The sequence below is a fragment of the Bos mutus genome, chromosome 19 (genome assembly GCF_027580195.1).
Source record: "Bos mutus isolate GX-2022 chromosome 19, NWIPB_WYAK_1.1, whole genome shotgun sequence".
In the NCBI taxonomy this organism is placed as follows: domain Eukaryota; kingdom Metazoa; phylum Chordata; class Mammalia; order Artiodactyla; family Bovidae; genus Bos; species Bos mutus.
Genome location: NC_091635.1, coordinates 45,162,662 through 45,175,048, shown reverse-complemented (window position 1 = coordinate 45,175,048; position 12,387 = coordinate 45,162,662). Strand labels below are relative to the sequence as shown.

At 47.1% G+C, this 12,387-nt stretch overlaps 1 protein-coding gene across 2 annotated transcripts in view; it reads left to right on the top strand.

Moving 5' to 3' along the window:
• ASIC2 (acid sensing ion channel subunit 2) overlaps positions 1-12,387 on the top strand; it is a 1,207,926-nt gene that overhangs the window by 927,693 nt on the left and 267,846 nt on the right. The gene's annotated exons all lie outside the window — the stretch shown is intronic.

The window sequence follows — 12,387 nt, the reverse complement described above, 5'->3', positions numbered from 1 at the left end:
CTCTCTGTTCTGTCTAGCTGTGGGTTTCGTTAGCTACGCACAGAATATACCTGGAAGGGTGCATGAGGTCTGCCTCTGAGGAGGGGACTGGAAGGATGGGACAGGGTGGCTGGGAAGGAGCCTGGCTTCACATTCTGCATCATTTTCTATGGTTTGAATATTTTTAACCACATGTATGTATAATTTATCACAAACAAACATATGATGCACAATAAAAGTGCTGTCTGGGGAAAATCCCAGCTCTTCTGAAGTTAGCCCATCTGGAAAGCACGATCCCGTCCTTCTGACCCGTCATCACTCACTTTATGTCTCTCTTACCGTTCTTTCCTTTCTCGGTCTTTTACTGTTATCCTCCGTAGACTCCATCTCCTCTCGTCAGACTGTCACCTCCGTGAGGGCAGAGGCCATGCCTGGCTCTATCTTCTGACTGGTCCAGTACCTACTTCCATTTCTCGTGAGTGACAGGTGCTCTGCCCAAATACTGAGCCGCTAAAATGGGACCTAGGGGTGATGGTTCCACCAAAGTATACATGACTCATTCGGTCATTCATTCGTTCATTCATCCATGAAGGGGCAGCCAGATCCCTCTTGTAGGGGGCATCGTGCCAGATGCAACGCTCAGAGGGACATGGATGTGTGCCCTCCACCATGGAGCTTGTGAATGATCTCCATGAAGGTGACAGTCATTGGGAGGGCTGGTTTCAAAATCCCTGATCCAAACCCAGACCTACTGAATCAGAATTTATGGGGAGAGGTCCAGCGATCTCTTTTGAATGCAGAACCCCAGTTGATTGAGGATGTTAGGATCCCAACCCAGACCTGCTGAATCAGAATTTATGGGGAGAGATCCAGCGATCTGTTTTGAATGCAGAACCCCAGTTGATTGAGGATGTTAGGAAAATATTCTGTGTTGGCGGGGGTGGGAGGAAGGCAGTGGCACAGATAAACACGCGTGCTCAGCCACTCAGTCATGTCTGACTCTTCATGACCCCGTGGACTGTAGCCCACAGGCTCCTCTGTCCATGGAATTTCCCAGGTAAGAATACTGGAGTGGGTTGCCATTTCTTTCTCCAGGGGATCTTCCTGACCCAGGGATTGAACCTGCATCTCCTGCAACTCCTTTATTGACAGGTGGATTCTTTACCATTAGCCACCTGGGAAGATCCATACGATATATAAATAAGTGAGCAAGACTGTTTCCAATATTAATAAATTCTTTTAAAGCAAAAAATAAAAAGAATGTGATAGAGAGTGTCAGGGAAGGATTGCTTCTTCGAGGAGATGATATCTCTGCTGAGACTGGGAATTAAGAACAGAGGGTTCCGATAACAGATTCACAGCAGAGGGACCAGGGGCTTGAGGCTGGGGGAGGGGGATCGGCCTCCTTATTCCAACACTGGAAATTCATCTTCTGTAGCTCAAGTCTCCTTTTTTTTTTCCTTTTCTATGAGCACATCTGGCTCCTTCCAAAATCTAGCTGCCTCTCTCACCCACACAATGTAAAGAGAACAACATGATTCTAGCTGTTCTGGAAATATTGACCTCCGGAATGCTAATGTAATGTAGCCCTAGGTCCTTAGGCTGAACTCTCCTTTAAAAAAATAACTCCAAGTGAGTGGAAAAAACCTGCAGTTTCAAGAATCCAATTGCAAATCCCTGTTGGAGGGCAGCTCAGTGAGACCGAAATGGTCAGGCCCTTTCTTTGGAGGGCTACATCCTGGTTAATTATCACCACGTTCCTCTGCTGATTAATTTTTGTGAGAGCATAACAATTACCTTTGAGGTTCACATGGACTTTCCTTCTTCAGCCTCTAAAGTGTTCGATCAGGATGGCTGGTTGTCCACACTGAACACAGGCTGGTTCGCCTGGTTTTGTGTTTCAGAGAGAGTTTGCAGATCTTTTACTTCTGTTCGTCTCCATGATAACCCTGTGTCTGAAAAGCCAGCAGTACGGTTCCCATTTTACAGATGGGGAAAGTGAGGCTCAGAGAGAACTGACTTGCCCAAAGTCCCCAAGGAGTTCTGACTCCAACTCTGGTACTTCTCCCAGCCCTTGGTGATGAGTTAAAACGAGGAGACCAAATCAGAGGCTGGCTGCAGAGCCTCAATGTCAGGGCCACCTCCTGGGGAAGGTCTTCCCTGAAGGGCTTTATGAAACCTGGTCAGGTGATTGAATCCTCCAGCTTGGAGGCGTCTGTGTCCCCTACAGGCAGAGAGTCTCAAACTTCAGGAACTTTCACATGCATGAGAGTCACCTGTGGATATTGTGAAAATGCAGGTTCTGGTTCATTCAGTAGGTGGGGCCTGAGACTCTGCATTTCTGACAAGTTCCTGAGTAAGGCTGATGCTGCTGGTTCACAGCTCACTAATTTTTTTTTTTTTTAATGAACATTTATCATTTATTTATTTGGCTGTGTCAGATCTCATTTGCGGCGTGCAGGATCTTCACCGCGGCTCCAGAACTCTCTAGTTTGTGGTATGTGGGCTCAGTAGTTGCTGTATATGAGCTCAGCTGCCCAGCGGCTTGTGGGATCTTAGTTCCTCAACCAGGGATCGAACCCGTGTCCTCTGCATTGCCTGTTGGACTCTTAACCCTTGGACCACCAGGGAAGTCCCCACAGCTCACATTTTGATTCGCAAGGATCTACAAGGCATGAGGAAAAGACAGCCTGGAATAAGAGAAAAAGGGCTTCTGGTCCCAGACCCAAGTGTGTATCAACCCCAACAATTTATCCTGTGTTTCAACAATCATCCCTTTGGGAGAGAGTTCAGGGAGGGACCATGTTGTCTTGAATCCTGCCCTGAGAAGCAAAGCTGCTGCTTCTTCCAAGCTAGACCTTCAGGCTGCTACAGCTGCTGCTTAGAAATGCGGAGGGCACAGCAATAAGTAAGTCTTTGTTAAAGATCACTCTTTTCTTTGTCTTTATATGATACTGGAATGACGAGTCATTTAAGGAAACCATGTAAATGGAGATGGGGCAGTGGGGTCACATACCTCCCCAGGGAGCTCCCCACGAGGATGAGCCGACTCAAGGTGTTTCTGCACCCTGTCCTGATTGTGTGGATGTCCATGGGACGTGTCCTGAAAGGTGTGAGTCCAGGAAGGACAACCTCTTGCTTGATCACAGTAATCGTGAGCCTTTGTCTTTGGGCAGCGTGCTGCTCCTAAGCGGGAGAAGCCTTCAGTTTGAAGGAATCGTGCCAGTAATAAGGCATTTCTAGGTAATGCAGCCCGAAGCCTGTGCTTTTGTTGCTACAGGCCACCAGTTAGAATTGCTAAGGCGGCTTGCTGACCATGCTTTGGACTGTTCATCTGATTCACTCATTCATACTCTTGTTTGTTATTTTAGTCATTCATCCCTTTGCTCCTTCTTTTATTCTTTCACTGACTCAGATTCATCTACTCATTCATACATTTAGTGACTGCCTTCTATATACCAGATACTATGCTGGGCTCTAAGGATATCAGAGTGAATCCATTCTAAGTCCTCAACAATTCAATGTCCTTGCCCTTGTATATATCTTATAACCAGACCACAGCCAATACCCCCTCAATGGCTTCTCCGTTTTAGTGCTGGAAAACTGGACCAACCATTTATTATCTTTATTCTGAGAATCTGCTCAAAGTTATCATGTGGTTCCCCATCAAAGATAAGGCCAAGCACCCAGGCAGGCTCCAAGCCCTCTCCCTCTGCATATCATGCATTCTGCCATGTTGAACAGCTTCCATACATCTTCCACATTCACCCAGGGCTTTTTCCTGTGCTGTTGCCTTGGTCTGAAATGTCCCGCAACCCCCATGTCTTCCTAGAAAGATCCTTCCAGAGTCAGCTTTATCATCTTCTCCCCTTTTCCATGCTTCCCTAGTGGTTCAGCTAGTAAAGAATCCACCTGCAATGAGGGAGACCTGGGTTCAATCCATGGGTTGAGAAGATGCCCTGGAGAAGGGAACAGCTGGCTACCCACTCCAGTATTATGGTCTGGAGAATTTCATGGACTGTATAGGCCATGAGGTCACAAAGAGTCGGACATGACTAAGCAACTTTCACTCCATGCCTCCATGCTAGGAAGAATTTGGTTCTTTCTCCTCTGCATATAGCCATGGAGGTCTGGAGATACTCTAACATGCATGAAAGACGTTACTGGAGTCTGTACAAGCAGAGTTATGTCCATTCTCCAGGGGGATTTGCATGACAGCTCTAAGGGAAGGTAGAAAGTCGCAAATTCTAGGCAAGCAGAGTGACTCACTCAAGGTCACAAAGCTGGTCAAGTCTCAGCTACAACTTAAATCTTCCCTTTCCAAGGCCGAGGCTAGTCTACAACATACACAACAGGGATGTTGGCCACTGGTCCTCATTAATAATACCTGTAGGGCATTTTGTTACTTTCTACTGAAGGCTAGAAATATCTGCTCTGGCCAGACAAGTGAGCCACAGAGGAGAATGGAGGTTATTGGATGATGATTCAGGTTTTGAAAAGCAAATTTTGCCCACGATATTTAAATAACTCCAAGTTACTGCTGCCCCATACAGGAAAGGACAAGCAGGCAGTGGTATATGACTTCTGGGTGGGAGGGGAATTGAGTGGGAGGCTGGAGCCAGGCTTCTAGAGAGAAATTACCATTTTGTATTTATTACTTTGGCTCACAGGAGTGCCGCAGGGACGGGCTAGCTAATACATTAGATAATTGCCTCGGTTCCCCCACTTCATCTTGCAGGATGTAGACCAGTCCAGGTGCAGTCTTGTGGGTCGTGATTCCATTCAGGCCTCCCAGCTGCCCATACCTGTCTCGGGACATGAGATACTAAAGGAGGGAGGGAAACTGGGAGGGGTGGGGCTGTCCATCTCTCAGATACCAGGGGACACCAGGATGGTCTGGTCTCAAGGACCAGAGTGAAAGGTTCCAAGGCGGGAACCATGAGGCTGGACTTTGCATTCTGCCACGAACAGCTGGGCCCTTAGCTGTTCCTCTCTGAGCCTCTGGTCCCATCTGGAAAATAAAGGAAATCATATATCAGTATTTCTCAATTCTGGCTGAGCATTAGAATCACCAATGGGAAATTTTTAATTAAAAATTTTCCTGGGGACCTCCCTGGTAGTCCAGTGGTTAAGACTTCACCTTCCAATGCAGGGTGTATGTGTTCCATTCCTGGTCAGGGAGCTAAGATTCCACATGCCTCAGGGCCAAAAAGCCAAAACATAAGGCAGAAGCAATATTGTAACAAATGCAATAAAATGGTCCACATCAAAAGAATATTTAAAAAAAAAGTTACTAATGCTCCTAGCTCAATCTCTAGAGATTCTGACTCCTTTGACTTGAAGAACAGCCCAGACTCAGGTGTGCTTTAACAGGAGTTGAGAGTTTTGGGACTACCTCATCCATGCAGTCTTTCTTAGGTTGGACAGGACATTACAGGAGACTATCATTGAAAAAAGCGGCAAGTCAGTGACCTGGAGATCCAGGGTCCCTTGTTTCCATGTTTAGACTTTTCCGGCGGTACAATATACCTGTTCAGGTCTGACCTCCTCCCCAGCGAATTTCCTTCTTATCAGTGAATGTTGGAACAGCACCAGGAAGCAGGAGGCTCAGTTTCAGCCCCTCTTGTGTCAGCTCCGGGGATCCTGGGCCTCAATCTCTTCATCCTAGACAATGAGAGAGCAGCCCTCCTCTGCCCCTCTGCAAGCAAGGGTGCTGGACCAGACTTCACTTGGCGGTGCCATCTGGTTTCTCAAGGACTTCCCCTTCCAGTGCTTGAGAGAGGGCAGCCCAGGAGTGGAGAATACTATTCCTGTTCCCTAGGTGAGGAGACAGAGGCCCAACGTGGTTGGGCAACTTTCCCAAGGCCATCCAGCCGGGAGGACTAGAACCAGACAGACATCAGTTCAAACCCCTGTAACCCAACTGACCTTGACCACTTTATTCACTGTTCCATGCCTCAGTTTCCTTATCTGTAAATGGAAACAAGTACCACCCATTTCCACAGAGTGAGGAGGAAATAAAGATAGCCAGATGGAGCCTGGCTCAAAGCAGATGCTCATTTAAAATTTTTTTTCCTTTCCTCCCTTCCTCCCTCGGTAATTTCACCCATTCTTCTTTTCTGCCTTCCTTTCTTCCTGCTTGTTTTTAAATTCTTCAAGGACTGAGACTCTGAGAAGCAATTCACTGTGCATGACCTTGGATAAGTTGTTTAGTCTCCCTGAACCTCAGTTTACCCATCTGTGAAATGGGGGTATTGGTAGTATTGTGGTTGTAAGGACTAATGTATTGAGAGAACAGCTTCTAGCATAGAGCCTTGGCTGTTTCCATTCTAACTTCTTTAGAGCTTCCTTCTCCTCCTCCATGGGCTCTGACACAGAGGAGTACTCTACCCACCCACCCTCATCCCCAGTGAGTGTTGAGTGATCAAGGAAATGATCCCCCCCCTCCAGGCAGAGGGACGGTAAACAACCAAATCCTAGCTGTGTCCTCAGCCTTGACAGCTCCACTAATGAGCACACACAGCCTCCAGGGTTCCCAGGCGGAGAAAATCCCCTATATCAGGGGATTGCTTGCTGTCTTGAGATGGAAAAAGCTATAAATATGGAGGATTTGTCTGTGCTAAGTCATGGTTAGCAACCCTAGCTATATAACTTTTTAATTCTCCACTCCAGCTTGTAAGCTCATGTAGTAAAAACAGTCACTAGCAATTTATTTTTTTACCACTCTTTTAATTTTGTAATTTTTTTCTTTAACCAACCAAAAAGTCTTCTTAAACTCACCTTAAGCTTTTTCCCCCCCTCCAGCAACCATAAAATGTGACCACAGATTATAATTTAAAAGCTATCCCCTCTCCTGCATTGCCAGAATAAAAAATGTGCAGGTTCGGAGGCAATTTCTCAATTGGTGTGTTTTTAAAATAGGGTTGAGTCCTGGGTTTACCTGCCTCGCCTGGCTTCAGGTGGCAAAGGAGGCGGGTACGGAGGGAGGCAGTTCAGTCAGAACTGTGTGTGCAGCCCAAGTGCTAGATTTGAGTCACCTCTCTTTTACCTGGTTGCTGAGTGATCTTGGGCAAGTCACTTCCCTATTAGGGCTCAAGTTGCTTATTTGCACAATGTGGACAAAAATTAAGGACTGACCTCCCTCACTGGAATGTTCTGAGAACCCCAAAAGATAACGTCTAAAAGTTGTTTTGTTCAATGTAAAGAAGGCATCAGAGGATGAGATGGTAGGATGGCATCACCTATGCGATCGACATGAACTTAGGTGAACTCCAGGAGACAGTGAGGGACAGGGAAGCTTGGTGTGCTGTTGTCCGTGGGGTCTCATAGAGTTTGGACACCACTTGGAGACTGAACAACCACAGAATACTATAAACATGTTGGAGAGTGTGTTACTGCTGATGGTGGTGGTGGTGATGGTGATGATAATGGTGGTGGGAGTGATGGATAATCGTGACTGGTGATGGTGACTTCTGATGGTGACGTTGACTGTGGTGATGATGATGGTGATGGTGGTGGAGATGGTGGCGATAATGATGATAATGGTGGTGGGAGTGATGCTGGTGATAGTAAACAGGATTGACGATGATGGTGGTGGTGGTGGTGGTGATAATGATAATGATGATGTATGCTGATGAGCTTCCTAGGTTACACAGTGGTAAAGAACCCGCCTGCCAATGCAGGAGCCACAAGAGACGCAGTTTCAATCCCAGGATCAGGAAGATCCCCTGGAGCAGGAAATGGGAACCCACTCCAGTATTCTTGCCTGGAGAATCCCATGGGCAGAGGGGCATGGTGGGCTACAGTCCATGGGGTTGCAAAGAGTCGGACATGAGAGAAGGAACTTAGCTCACACACGTGCATGATGGTGATGATCATTTTGACTGATAATGGTGATGATGGTTCTTATGACGATGACTGGTGATGGTGATGATGGGATAATGATGATGGTACAGGTAGTGATGGGGATGACGATCACCATTATTATGACATAATCGTCATGGTGCCAGTGATGAGAGTGATGATCATTTTGACCGATGCTGAGTATGATAATGATGGTGGTGGTGATAAAGATGCTGCTGATAATGATAACGATGATGGTAAAAATACCACCATGTGCTTATCACAGAGCCCATGGACTTCTGTGATAAGAGGAGGGCTTTCCTCAGACCATCAGACATCTCTGTATACAAGTTAGGTGCTCAGTATTGTTCACCTAAAGTCAACTTCAGATTTCAGAGTTCAGTCCACCTCTTAGACATTTCAGTCATTCATTCAGCAAGTATTGGTCGAGTGCTTCTGTGTGTGTGTTTGTGTGTGGGTGTGTGCTCAGTCACTCACTTGTGTCCCACTATGTACCGGACCCTGTGAGCCCTGGACTACATGAGTGGGTGCTGGTGGTGTCACTCAGGGATGCTGCAGAGGTGCCAGGTGATGAAGGGAATGTTTCATGGGCAATTCAGCTTTTGTTTGGTGAGGCAAATGAAGTTGGCTTTACGGCTCAGACAGGGACTATAAGGAGTAGCCAGACAGAAGCAGGTAGGGACAGGTAAGGCCACTGGTTAACTGGTGCACAAGTGACCTGCCTAGAGACATCCTAGTGAAAATGTTTTAAGTCCCATGAGTACCAAATGAAACCCATTCACGCAGCCCCAGTGCCATGTGGGTTTGAGACCCCTGTAAGGTGACGCTGGACCAGAGAGGAATTTTAAACAGGAATGTACGAGATTGACAGGCCCTGATTTGCATTTTAGAAAAACTACTCTGGAAGCAATGGTTTAGAAAAGGGTTGGGAGTCGGGTGCGGGTGAGTTCCCCACAGGGAGAGGAGCCAGAAAACTCTTCACTCAGGTGAGAGGGGACCAGGAGAGGAAATAGGCTCATTATCACATAATTAGCTCTATAATCAGTGTGCAGGCTGATCATTTCAAAATGTAAAGATGATTACAGGATTAAAGAGTTTTTGCCTTTTAATGGAAGTAACTTGCCAAGCTAGAGGTTTGATAGGTTTTTGGGAAAAAAAGCATTTTTTTAAACGAGTTGTTTTTGCAATGAATTAGTTTACTGATGCAAAAGAAAACCTACTCGCTGTAGACTATAAGTTGTAAATGAGATCAGCAGCTAGTTAAAGTGAAAGCTAAGGGCAGGAGTCTGTAGGTTTCCTCTGTTTGGGCTGGGGAGAAGGTTTATTATGGCTGGAGAGGACTGGGGTCTGAGAGCAGGAAGGAATGTCAGAGTTATAGTTTAGTTCAGTCACTCAGTTGTGTTCGACTCTTTGAGACCCCATGGACTGCAGCACACCAGGCTTCCCTGTCCATCACCAACTCCCGGAGTTTGCTCAAACTCAGGTGCATTGAGTCAGTGATATTGAGTCAGGTCCATCCAACTATCTCATTCTCTGTTGTCCCCTTCTCCTCTTGCCTTCAATCTTTCCCAGCATCAGGGTCTTTTCCAATGAGTCCATTCTTCACATCAGGTGTCCTGAGTATTTTAGCTTCAGCTTCAGCATCAGTCCTTCCAATGAATATTTAGGACTGATTTCCTTTAGGACTAACTGGTTTGATCTTCTTGCAGTCCAAGGGACTCTCAAGAGGTTTTGCAGCTTCCCAAGCCCACACTGATTGCTCCTTTTCCTGCACTCCAATTGCCTTTGCCATCAGCAGGCACTAGAATTATCTAACTAACACCAAAGAATGGATGCTTTTGAACTGTGGTGCTGGAGAAGACTCTTGAGAGTCCCTTGGACTGCAAGGAGATCACCCAGTCAATCCTAAAGGAAATCAAACCCTGTATATTCACTGGAAGGACTGAAGCTCCACTACTTTGGCCACCTGATGCCAAGGACTGACTCATTGAAAAAGACCTTGATGCTGGAAAAGAGTAGGAGTATGAGACAGTTGGATGGCATCATCGACTGAATGGACATGAGTCTGAGCAAACTCTGCAAGGTAGTGGAGGACGGGGAGCCTGGAGGGCTGCGGTCAGACTTGGAGACTTCATAACGAGCGACAACATAGCCTGTTTTCTGCTTCACCTTTGGGATCCGGGCTCCACCCAAAGTTTCCTGAAAGCAGAAGCCTTGTCAAACTTGCCTCTTATTCCCCATGGTCTTAGCACAGTGTTGGACTCAGAGTCAGTGTCAAGTAAATGCATGCTGATCAACTTACAATGAGAGTGTGTGGCATATGTTGGGTGTATTATCATAGCTTAGAAATGAATCTGACCAAACATCCTTTGAGAGTTGAATCCACCAGGGCCCCTAAGAGCTGACTTACCCAAAGTTGCCCAACTAGTTAGAGACAATTCTAGGTCTGGAACCAGTTCCTACTATTTCCAACCCCAAACCAGCAGTCCTTGTTGCCTCAGGGGTGTGTGTGTGTGTGATCTATCTAAGTAGGTTCTAGCCTAGTACCATAATTGCCACAGTAAATCCTCAGCCAGTGGTGGCTTAATTAATTAAATAAACAAAGCCCTGCCAGGACTGCTTCAGAGTGTTCTTCTTGTTTTTGCCCATCCTTGCCCAAGCTCATGCCTACCATAAGGCCCCTCTGCTCAGTGAGCAGCCAAGAAATGTAGATTGATTACCCCTAAGACTTCATTTCTTTTGAGAGTCAATGAATTTCAGAAGGTGGACCATTTGTTGCATCTGGACAGAATCAATTGAATCCTTGTGTCGCCAAAATCACTCATGAGCAGATACCCTTGTCAACCATCCCTCCTCACTCTGCTGTTTCACTTAAAAAATTAGTTGGTGTACTGGAAATAAAGTCACAAGGAGCGAACATTTTGACAAGGTAATGGTCCCCTGTGTTTCTCGACATTTGCGAGGGAGTCGGAGTCCATTATAATGTCACAATGGCGCACACCACTGACATCTACTTGAATAATTAAAAGGCAGTTTAATTATAGCGATCATCCACTTAGTGCTTGGTTTCAAATGTCGGAGAAGCATGTTTGAGGAGGAAGCCCTGGGCGTGCAGACGGGAACAAGCCCGGGTCAGGACTGAGACCACTGAGTGGCAGGTTCTGCAGGGATGGTTCTGCAGATTCTGCAGCCCCTGAGCCCCTGGAGTGCCCCCCACCTCACCCCCCAAAAAAAGGAAAGAAAGAAAAGAAAAGCATGCAAGCAAAAGTATCTCTACTCTCTTTTGCTTCTTTGAACTACATGCAAGGGCACTTTCTTTTCCATCCAAATGGAAAACTGAGAGTTTCTTGTGTTTCATTAACCACAGATAGCTTGTGCTGGAAAAGAACTTAGATTTTATTCTTTTATAAGGTGTGTGTTCATTGAACGCTTGCTCTGAGTCAGGTTTGTTCAGTGCTGTGGATATGTCAAAAAAAGGACAGACCAGGTTCCTACTCCTATTGGGCTTATGTTCTAGAGGTGAGGGATAAAACACACATGTGCTGTTCGAAGTAACAAAAACAGGAGTGACTGGGGACCATGGTCAGGATAAATCCCTCTTTTGGGGAGTGGGGAATGGCATTGTACCTAAGGTCTAAGTATGTGCGTGGGTGCTAAGACGCTTCAGTCATGTCCAACTCTCTGCGACCCTATGGACTGTAGCTTGCCAGGCTCTTCTGTCCATGGGATTCTCCTCCAGGCTCCTCTGTCCATGGGATTCTCCTCCAGGCTCCTCTGTCCATGGGATTCTCCAGCCAAGAATACTGAAATGGGTTGTCATGCCCTCTTCCAGGGGATCTTCCCAATCCAGGGATTGAACCCTCATCTCTGATGTCTCCTGCATTGGCAGGTGGGTTCTTTACCACTATCGCCACCTGGGAAGCCTGAGGTCTAAGTGACAAGGAGTCAAATGTATGAGGTTCCCTGGGAGAACAGTGCTGGTGGAGAAGTCCGTGGAAAGGCCCCGGGCGGGAAGGAACTGAGCGAGAGAACCATTATGGCCACGGGGCAGGAGGTGAGGGGGGCAGTGGGGCTGGCGGGCTTCCCAGGCATCTCAGGTAGGGAGTCTGAATGTCAGTCTCCACATGACGGAGAAGCTCCTGATGCAGTTCAGAGGAACCATAGGCTCTGAACACAGAGAGCTCATGTCAGAGGGCCTGAACCACATCTCTGCTCTCCCTGCTCTGTGCTCCTCCTCCATGCCTGGGCTCTGAGCAGATGCTGAGAGAGACAGCAGTGGGTGGACGCACCTGCCTCCAGGGGCTCACAGCCAGGGGAGGGGGAGACAAAGGCGTGAAAGGCACTGACCGCCTGGTGTAGAATCTCCCGGGGTAGAGATGAGCCCAGGACTCTGAGAACCAGAGTCAAGACACCTAATCCAGGAAGACTTTCTGGAAGAGGTGGCCCCACACCGAATCCTTGGGGATGAGGGATTGGCCAGGCAGACACAGGCAGTTGGAAGAGAACATTCCAGGCAATGAAAAGAGCCTGGAGCCTGAAAGCAAG